General features: G+C 37.2%; 1 long non-coding RNA gene across 7 annotated transcripts in view; it reads right to left on the bottom strand.

The window, feature by feature from the left end:
• LOC104149820 (uncharacterized) overlaps positions 1-7,074 on the bottom strand; it is a 38,842-nt gene extending 31,768 nt beyond the window's left edge. For 3 of the 7 annotated variants that reach the window (XR_011136539.1, XR_011136538.1, XR_011136530.1), the window contains exons 1-6: positions 6,555-7,067; positions 6,285-6,362; positions 4,381-4,472; positions 3,389-3,485; positions 2,187-2,366; positions 737-830 (exon numbers count right to left, since the gene is read on the bottom strand). This is a non-coding gene — a long non-coding RNA (uncharacterized lncRNA). Of the gene's footprint in view, positions 1-736; positions 831-2,186; positions 2,367-3,388; positions 3,486-4,380; positions 4,473-6,284; positions 6,363-6,554 lie in introns of all 7 variants that reach the window. The other 4 variants (XR_011136532.1, XR_011136534.1, XR_011136531.1 and 1 more) reach the window with 4 other exon arrangements.
• Positions 7,075-10,559: the final 3,485 nt, after the last annotated feature.

Here is a 10,559-nt window from a genome sequence, read left to right as displayed (position 1 = left end):
CATAATATACTTGAATGTAAACTGAAATAGTTTCCTCTAATTCTCTATTGCTTTTTTTATAAGCATACTCATGCTCTGCACAACATTTACATAGGGCCCAGTTTTGCCACCCATACACAGTCTCCCATTTTATAACCTTCTCTTTTTTTTTTTTTTTTAAATTTAGTACAATAGCTTGAATTGTGACAATTGCCTATTCAGTTTCAGGGGAAGTAAAAAACGCCATCTCCTTCTGCAAGACCAACCCACATCTTGAATCCATATGTTTGTGTGTGTAGGAAAATTGAAGCTGATTTGCACCATGAGCAAATTAAGGCAGGAAGGGTTACAAGAGTGATAGGAAGGGCAAGGAGTGATTGAATCTATAGCTGTGGCCTTAGGAATGACTGAAGGGATGCAAAACACAGGGAGTAGAGGCTGTATTTTATTATGACCCACTATATTGCATGTTTCCCTCTTTCCCAAGTCAGAAACCTCGGAGCCATAGTTCTTGTCAGGAATATTTTTACCTGAGACTGAAAAATAAATTTACAATCCAGGACAATATTTGCTTAAAACCAGGTGGACTAAGAAACTTTCCAGAAAAAAGAAACAGCTTTTGGGAGCTAAATTATATTTTCCTCAAAGCTTATGCAGATACAGACTGGCTCTTATCAAAGTCGAAGGAGTAATGCCCACTGATTTGAGTAATCAAACATTTTATCCAGAAGTGAGAAGATCAGTACCAGCTACTCACCACCACTAAATCCCAGAGTGCTTGACACAGGTGCATCCAGCGTGCTTCCCTCAGGGCCACAGAGCACCAGGCAAGCTGTTGGCATCCGGGTGCTCTGGAGTAGGGCAATATTATTGATTATAAGAATTACAGAATAATGTAAGTAAAATAAATATAAGTGTTTTCAGCACTGGGGACAATCTGATATTGTCCTTTACTTGTAACAGGGCATATGCTGTTACAATTTTGGGTATAAATACGCAAACATCAAGGAAAGACAGTTTAGGAAAAACACAGGAGCAGAATATAGTACATTAATAGCAGTAGAGAGAGACAAGAAGGAAAAACAAGCTGGAAGATGGATAAGGTGGACAGCAAGTGATAAGCAGAAAACAGATTGTATCCTGCCTGATAAATTTTCCTTAAAAGCTAGTACAGAAAACTCAATGAACAGTTCCAGAAGAAAAATATATATATTCCACACTTGTTTCTTCAGAATATGGTTAACTAATGAGCAGGCTATGAGTTCAGCTTCCCTTTTTTTTTTTTTTAATCTACTCATTTAATTGGAAGGGTATACATCAACATATATAAATTCATGGCTGCATTTTCAGACCTTATTTTTAAATATAAATCAGCACTTAAAAGTAAGTAGAATTTACATGAAAAGATAAATGCATAAAGGGTTGCACCGAGCAGCAACTGCAGAGGGAAATTAGAGTCTTACTGACAGTCATTGTAGCCAACTCTAAGGCTCTGGTACCTCTGAGCTGTTGTAGTTTGTGCACACACAAGCACAGGCTGAAGAGGGGCGCTTAAAAGTTTAATCAAATAATACATTCAGACAGGTATGCTAGATATTAGAAACGTAAGTTAGGAAAGATAACAGGAATGAATTCAGACCACTATGCTAGATCCAAATATCTCAGCAGAAACCCACCTCTTAATGATTCTGCACTAGATTTTAGCATAAAAAGGGGCAGATCTATTGAGCCTAATCTATCGAGCCAGATCTATTGAGTAGATCTATTGAGCCTAATCTTGCTCTCCCTTACACAAAGCAAATTATCAGCCGGTAGAAGTCGGTAAAGCCTGGACAGCTAGGAGTCTCTGTAAGACAGAGGTGGCCATTCCCAATCCAAGTTTCACAATGCAAGAGTGAAAGCAAAAACAGCAAAGAAAGCAAAAAATGTCAAGATTTGTTTTTTTTATGTTTATGTAAAATTGATAATACAAATACAACCGTATTTTTGTATGCAGTGCCTCTCAGCTCTATTAATAATTTGATCATTATTTTCAAACCTAGCTAATTCATAATAATACATCATTAAAACAATGCCCAATTTTCTAAACAAATATTCTCCTTTTTTTTTGTTGTTGACATTTTGAATTCCTGCTTTTCCCTATGGTATATGTAAGATGAGTTTGCCTTTCAGCAGACTCTTAAGGTGAAGTAAAACAAATACTTTACCATCAGATAAAAGTCTTGGAAATGAAGCTTCTGAGGGTATCCCAGTTTTAACTGAGATGCTTTTCTTCCCCCAATTCCTTTGCTCCAACAGAAGAACTGGCATACGAAGTTAGAATGGCAGAATCATAGAAGTCAGGCTGGCGGGAGGTCCGTTGTTGAAGGGAAGGGATACTGCTGCAACTGCGTGTACCCAAATGGAGTGGTTTCACTTAAAATTGCATTTAATAAGAAAACGAAAACTGTGACCGCTCTAGTATAGGCAAGCCCTTTATCTATCTTTGTTTCAGCTTACATTTGAGTGGTGAGTAGGACAGTGCTTCATCTCAGAGGGATGCTGTGTTCTTGCATGAACTCAGGTTCGCAAATGCTGTTTGGAAGTATATGTGAGTGCAAGTATCTTCATAGGACCTTACGCTGCCTGAGACAGGCATGTGCAACCCAGACCTTCATGAAACTTGCCCTTTCTTATTCATTCCTGCAGATCTACCAAGCTGGAGGCTTCATTCACTTATTTGGGCCTCCATAAAAGCAGCCTTGTGGAAACACTCCTTCCTTTCAGGCAAATGCATGTGCGCACACACACACACACACACACGCACAAACTTCTCTACATTCTCACAGGTTGTCTTCTCTGGATTTGACAACAAAATGATATGATCAGGAATACTAAAATTCAGAATGGAGCATATAGCTACTCTTTAAGGGTTTTTGCAAGTAAAGTAAGATGAAGACAACGTGGTTTTTTTTTAGTTTAAGAAATAAAAGGAGAAAATGCTTCTCTACAATTCTATCACTACAGCTTTTTCTGAGAAAAAAGAGAACTCAACATAAAATTGATCTGCTGCTCTCAAAATGAACATGAAGAAAAGTATAAGGAAATGATTATTACTCTGTTCCTTGGTTTTGGTGGATCTGGGACTGAACATCGATTAATTCCAAGCTAAGGCTATGAATTAGGTTCAGGGTATGTGTTTTTAAACGAGGTATGTTTGTGTATTATGTCTGTGTTTGCTGATGTGTGTAAAAATATATATATAAGAATTAATTTATGGTTGTGAACCTTCAAATTATATTGAAAAATAAGTAATGCCATGACTTTTTTTTTGGTTGATAAATCTGATAAATGCTTTGTTGCTTTCTTTTACAGGGATTTTTTAGCCTTAGTAAAAGAAAATATCAAGCAAAGTTAATATATCTCTTACCAGAAAGATTTAGACAATCTGTGTCTTTGCAAGCAATCAGGAAGCTTCCATTGAAGCTCACCCTTATGGGAGGCAAGCTGTTTAGAATTTCATGGAACTGCACAAAAGAAAGAGATAAAAAGTAATTATATTCTATTTAGTGACCAAATTCCAAGTGCAAATCTTCACGTGGTTCTAGCTGGCAAGTAAGTCTTTCTAGCTAGGCTACTCATTACTGATACAACAGTAAAAATAAACAGTAATGAGTGGAAATGTAGACTATAATTGAAATTGTATGATATCTGTGAACCTTGCAGCTGCTTTTACTCCCAATCAAGTCCAAGTTCGTCTTGGACTGTGATTTGCTCAACTAAGAGTCCATAAGACTAGAAAAAAAAAGTGATCTCTGCTTTATCTTGAAAGTTACAGAACAAACAGCTTGAACGATAGATAGCACAGTCTTACTCTAAGTTTGAAGCTGATTTTGTGAACACTATAGTGCTGAAATTAGAGTAGCAACGCCATTTTATTTGATATGTTTTTAATCTGATGATATCACTTTGTTACAACAATTCTTTGTGTGTGTGTGTATATATATATATATATATATATACACACACACATATTGCATATTGTTTTCAATATTTTCACTTCAGGGTAATTTCAGTATCAGGCTCCTTCAAGCTCTAGAAGGAAAATAAGTGAATAAACATACAAAATACATCACTATAAGCATATAAAAACACTGCATCTATTCTTATCACAGAGAGATCAAACTAAATTTGTTGGCATATAGAAATAGAAAACACTGGAATCAGAGTTTCAATAGATCATGTAAAAAAAAAGTTGATTTTTCATCTAATCTTTCTTTCAAAAGCATTTATTTTTTGATATTATATATAATGGTTATTTTGAATTCAAAGTTTTACTTAAAAATGGTAAATTTAAACACTATAAATTCAAGTGTACTTTCAGTTCCACTTTTGGTACATTTATGAAAAAACTGTGCTTACCTCACATATCTCGGTTATGCTTTTTTCAATCTTTCATGGCTGACAGAGTTAGAGATGTAATTTATCTAAGCCAGAGTTAGATTGTTATTGTCCTTAAAAAAAAAAAAGAAAACTTAGGGCTAAACAGCTAATTCTATTCTAAGGCTAAGTATAGAAATTATTTTAAAAAGAGGAATCCTATGTACATGACTCAAAATATTTCGGGTTGACTCTTTCACAAATTTGTATCCTTTATTACAAAATTTCGATTTAATTTGAATGAAATGTTTAATAGCCTTGAAAATGGAAGCACTAAAGAACTTGATACAGAAAATACAAAACAATGTAATCTATCTTAATAATAGTCCATCTTCATATTTCTCCTCTTTATCATGAAAAGAAGGGGAAAAAAAACAGCAACATATACACACAGCCAAATGCATAGAGGAATTAAAAGCAACTGCAGCTTGTAAAAATATTGCCAGTCACAAATTTGCCATGACATAATGCAGAGGAAACTATAGTTTGAAGCCAAGGCTGTCAAGTCTGATTTTGGAAGTCTCAAACTGCGTAGTTAAACTTAGACACGTTACGGAGATATTCAAGGAGGATGGCTAAGGGGCATACAGGAACTACTTCGTCCCTGTTATCTTTCCTAACTTACGTTTCTAATATCAGCATTAAAGCAAATGCTGACACTAGTGAGAAAAAATCAGCACTATAGAATTCAGTAAAAAGGAGGAAGTGTGGTATGTGTGTGTGGTACGGGGGTGCAGCAAGTATATGCTACCTGGCATTGAGTTTTCACATCGTGACTTCAGTGAAAACAATCCCCATTTTGAGAAGGAAGGGGAAGGGGAAGGGGAGGGGGAGGGGGAGGGGGAGGGGGAATGGAAGGGGGAGGGGGAGGGGGAAGGGAAAAGGAAGGGGGGGGAAGGGGGGGAAGGGAAGGAGGAGGGGGGAGGGGGAGGAGAAAAGAGCAAGCAAGAAAGAGAACTTCCCTCTCACTTACTAGCATTGACAGACAAAGTAGGAATACTTGATTTAAAAAATAAGGACACTAAAGAATTAAGGAATCATTTTTCTTGTAATGGAGATGTGAACGGCTTTATTGAACCTGTTGCTCCATCACTGCTCCATCTTTCAAATAACCTATTGTGTTATTTAGGAGCTGCAATAGTACCAAAAAGATTACTCAAAGAGGTTCTATTGTATCCACTGCTTTTCCAGTAGTTACAAGGCATTGAAAGTGAAGAGCCTTATTCTACTGCCATTGAGGTAGTGGCAAAATCACTGTTGATTTCAAGGGGAACAAGACAGAGACTAAAAATATATTTGGTACCTGAAGGTCTTTATTTAAATACCCAAGTTTTAAAACAGTTGGCCAAAGCGTGGAAGCATATTTTGAATTTTTAAATATTTGCTAAAATTGCATTTTGAATACTTTGAATACTGTAATACTGTATGTCATGTGTTTAGTAGTGCTATATTTTAAATTTAATCATAAAAATGAGCTTAGTTTCTTCTCTCTATCATGCGTCCTTATTTATATCCTTGTAGAGCACTGGAGCCAGTGAACAGAGGCCATAAACCATATGAAATCAACTACAACCATATGAAAAGTAAGACTGAAAAGCAGGTCTGACTCATTAACCTTGCAGTAGTTTGTTTTACTGCCACAGAGGTTTTGGATCATTATATTTTTCTTTGTCTCTTCTTTCTCAGATAAACTCCCCGAGAAAAGCTTTGGAAGAAAACAAAACTATGGAGAAAAATCATTTTATATAAAGCAACTCCTATTAAAAATAGAAAAACAGTCACTTTGCACACACCCGTAAAAATACTGTGCATGCAAAATCAGAATGCAAAGTAAAACTTCCCTGTTGTCAGGATATCGAGTTTTAATGGAAATTTGCACTACCTACCTTGATATTTAATTAGATAGCCAACCAGACATTTTGACACCTCAAAAACACCACTTCTGAGAAGTCTGGATCTGCAGGCTTTAAGGATAAGAAAACACCATTGTGATAGTTTAGTCTGAACATGTGAGATCATAACACGAGCCATAGGACTTCTTTATATTCGTTAGTCCCTTTTGAAATTCAGGAGCTATGCTGGATTTAAGATTACAGTTAGAGAATACCCACACCAATTGGTTCATTGATTAGTTTTCTCTGCTCTTAAAAACTTACATTTATGCCTGCGTTGTCTTTAACTTCCAGCTGCAGATCCTCCCTACAGAGGAGAGTGTACAGAGTGAAGAGTTCTCTGTTAGCTCTTTTCCCACACATCAGTTCTTCTAGACTGATAAGTTGCTTCATTGATAAGTTAAACAGATCACTATCTTTGAAAATAAGCCATTTTCCAATCCTTTAATCATTATCAGTACTCTTCTCTGTAGTGTCTCCAATTTATCATCATCCTTCTCGAACTGCAGATAACTGAATGGGGCTACTTTAGTAGCAGTAACACCACTGCCAAATAGAGAGATAGCATAACCTTGATTTCCCTTCTTTACATTTCCTTTTCGTCTGTCCAATCATCACAGCAGCTTCTTTGGCCATTGCACCTCCCTGGGCACTGCAATTCCGTTTGTTTTCTGCCACCATTAATACCCCTTATATGAGTTTCTTCAGAATCCTTCACCGCTCTATTCTTTGTTCCCAAAAATAGCAGCTTGCATCTAGAAATGATACAGCATACCTTGCGCGCTGAAGTCGCTATAGAGAAGGAATAAAAAAGCCATTTTAGAGCTCTTGAATCAAAAAGTTTGCATTTGGTAAGGGAAGCAATCCATACATGTAAGGTATTTTACAACTGTGATTCATGCTTTAAATCCTGAGCAATCCCATTGAATTACAAGAAATCTTTTGATGTATAGAAAATATTATACAATATAAAATAATATCAAGTCAATAGAAACCGGGAACTGTCACAGTGTGCGTCTACAACACAGTTTCAGTTTGAACCAGGAGTGCACTTCTGAAATGAATTGCCCAATTCTCCCCCTTCACTGCACTTTGGTACACATAGCAGAGCAGTCTCTGCCCATGAGAACCGGTTTCCCTTTGGATGAAACTAAACCAGAGATGTGTTTCAGGAATGTATCTAAGCTGCTCCAGCAGTTACCTGGAAGGCAGCCCATGGGACAAGGCTAGAGCTAAATGCCCCAGCCCTGAGATGTATGAGGCTGCTGATGCTGGTGCAATGCAGATGTTTGTGCACCTGCACCAAGCCATCTGCTTATCTAGACAAAGCAACATCTTGTTTCATGAAATTCTTGTTTGCTCGTTCACGCTCTATACAGTCTCCTCATACAAGGGACTGGAATCTTCTTGAGGGCTTTTTACTTGAGCAACTGAGGGAGCTGATACCTGTCCAACATCTCTCACAGCCATAACCCAACCTCTGTGTAGGTTTGGCTTCTCTGTAGGAGACTGGGTCCTGTTAAGTGCTAGGTTTTTCATTCTCCGCAGCTACCTCCTAGTTGGAGCCACTATCTGTCATAGCATCTTTCATGGGAGGAAAAAGAGCTGTCCCAAACATTATTTCAGCACATCTGGGGACATACAATACTAGGAAAACAAGGAAAGAGATGATCACCTCTCTGTTCTTTCTATCCTAGACTGGCAGGGAGCCAAAATGTCTCTAAAAGTAAATTAAAGCAACATAAAAAATCTCTGTTCATTCTGAGGACCCTAAGGGACCCATATAGCTGGCTAGGCCCGTCATGTCAACCCACTAAACAGGTCAGAGGAGGGCAGATTATGTACACTAGAGCTGATGAATTATTTCAGCTTAAGCAGTAACAATTATTCATGTCCCACACACTAAACAATATATTCCATACATAGGAATTTTTCCCTAACTTATTTCTATGCAAGATTCTTGCTATTGCACTTTGGAAGAATCAGTGAATATGTTCTTATCATCTTATATAGAGAAATAAAAATACACTTGAGTTTTTTGAGTTAAGTTTTTTAATACTTATCTAAGATGCAATGTCCCTGAGCAGTGGTAGATGTACATTGATTATATAATGGCACAGAAAAGAAACTATGAATAGTGTATCCCAGTAGGTAACTTCTGCTACTGTGTAATAGCATCAAAATTCCCATTAGAAATTAATGGGCTCTGGTTAGATTCTAAAGAATTTCAAACCATGCTTTGTTTACAAAATCAATCCTCTTCACCGACTTTCAAAACTTTGAGATCAAGTTTCTCACTATGGTGGGTTCTGGTATCTTTTTGGCTTCAGACTGAACAAACATAAAGATTCTAGAACATATTTACACAGTTCTATGAGCACTTATTCTCCCAAATACTGTTGTTTTACTCAACGGATCTGCTTGCACAAGCGCTCCAGAAGTTATTAAAACTTTTCAGTCTAGTCCAAACATATCAATTAAATAACATGTGACAAAAAATACCAACAAGAGGCTCAGTTCCTGAAAATATCTTAGCTGATCAGAATTCCCTTTTAAAATTATAAGTCTGAATAAATAACTAAATGAGAAAACTTTTTTTGATGCTGGGGAGCTGTTGCTCACAGGAGTGGCTCTATAGGAAACGTCATCTGAAAAATATCAAATATTGTGAAGATGTTTACAAAATAAGAATCAAAGCTTGCCACTATGGGTGTGCAAGCCTCTCCTGTCCTACCAGAAACTGTCTTACGGGACATAAGAGGAAAACTAAGCATTTGTATTCGATATGTTTCTAGGTATTGCAGGACTAGTGCCTAACACCTCACATTTCAGTGTATAGAATATCTGCATATTACAACATAAGAATTACATGCTGCAGCTGTATTCAAGTAGTCTTGAGGCAGGTACTCAAGGTAAAATACCAATTCAGTTTTCACTCTCGTATCAAAAGTTTTCATATTCATTCTCTTAAAAACTTTATGAGATTAATACATTTGCGTTTCTTACAGTTCATAAGAGGAGTACATAATTAATCAGTATTTCAGACTCTTCTGTTAGGAGAACTATTTAACTATAGTTCCATAAAAGTGAAACTAATTATTTATTTGAAAATGATTCTCTTATTCAAAAGAGCTTACTTTCCTCTGTATGGTGAGAGAACAGGAAAACATGATGTGGAGGAAATCAGAGTTAGAAACAGTACCAACACAGTGCAATGTGATGAAGCATTAAAAAGACAATGACTTTAATCTTTTAAAATGTAAAATATTTGTCTTATGATCCCGTTATCTCTGCAGTAGGCCAACACTGCCAGCCCTTGGCTTTGACTGCATCAAGTTTGGGTTTCCACTTTAGTGAGGGTAAGAAACCACAACTATGGCTTCCTTCATTTAGGATTATAGGACCGGAGCACCACTGCAAATCACAGTCAATGTATCCAAAGTTACAAAACAAAAAAAAAGACTCTTTAAAATCTACTGATTTCTTGGAGTCTTCTCTTACACAAAGGTCAAAATCATTATAATAATAGCAGCAATTATTCACTCTTCTATCTTTTTCCTTACCATCATTGTACGGTTTTTTTTTTCATTTTAATTGAAAAAGTAAGTCTTTTTCATCAGTTCTGTGCTGCTACTTTTAGCTAAGTGTAGCTAGAAAAAAAACAAGTTCCTTGATAGATTTCATTTTAAGTTCTAGGCAAGCATTACATCAGTATTTAACCTTTTCTCTCTAGGGGCTAGCTCTAGCTTGCCTGGCTTCTCAGTGCAGCTAAGACCATTCCTGCAATTGCTGTCTCTCAGATACAGCTACGTAAAGACCATTTAGAACTGGAAAGGAACCACTTTAGAAAGCAAGGATAGCTAGGCGCTTGTAACTCTTCAGACTTGCTTTCTTATTCCTGTCCTACTTGCTGTAGGAGTTACACTAATGGGGTAACATACAGCAGTTGTGCCCAATTACAACAGAGTAAAAGTCACTCCATTCTATTGATGTGACGTTGCAACTTCCATGCCCTTGCAATACCTTTGGTGTCCTATGGTACATCCTACCTGTCATCCTTGGACTAGCTTTGTCTCCCTGGCTGCTCCATAAAAGGCAGTGCGTGGCAGGGCTCTGGCCTGGGAGAAAGCCACATTTCGATGACCAAGCTGCCAGGTGCCCCAGCTTTCTGAGCCAAAGGTTCAGCCCCTAGGTAGGCTGTGTGGCCAGAGCGTCCAGGCTGGGGAAGGATGAGCGTGTGTTGCCCCTCAGTTGCTGAAAAATCAAACA

Source organism: Struthio camelus, chromosome 1 (assembly GCF_040807025.1).
Source record: "Struthio camelus isolate bStrCam1 chromosome 1, bStrCam1.hap1, whole genome shotgun sequence".
NCBI lineage: Eukaryota > Metazoa > Chordata > Aves > Struthioniformes > Struthionidae > Struthio > Struthio camelus.
This window is presented reverse-complemented; position numbering and strand designations above follow the sequence as displayed.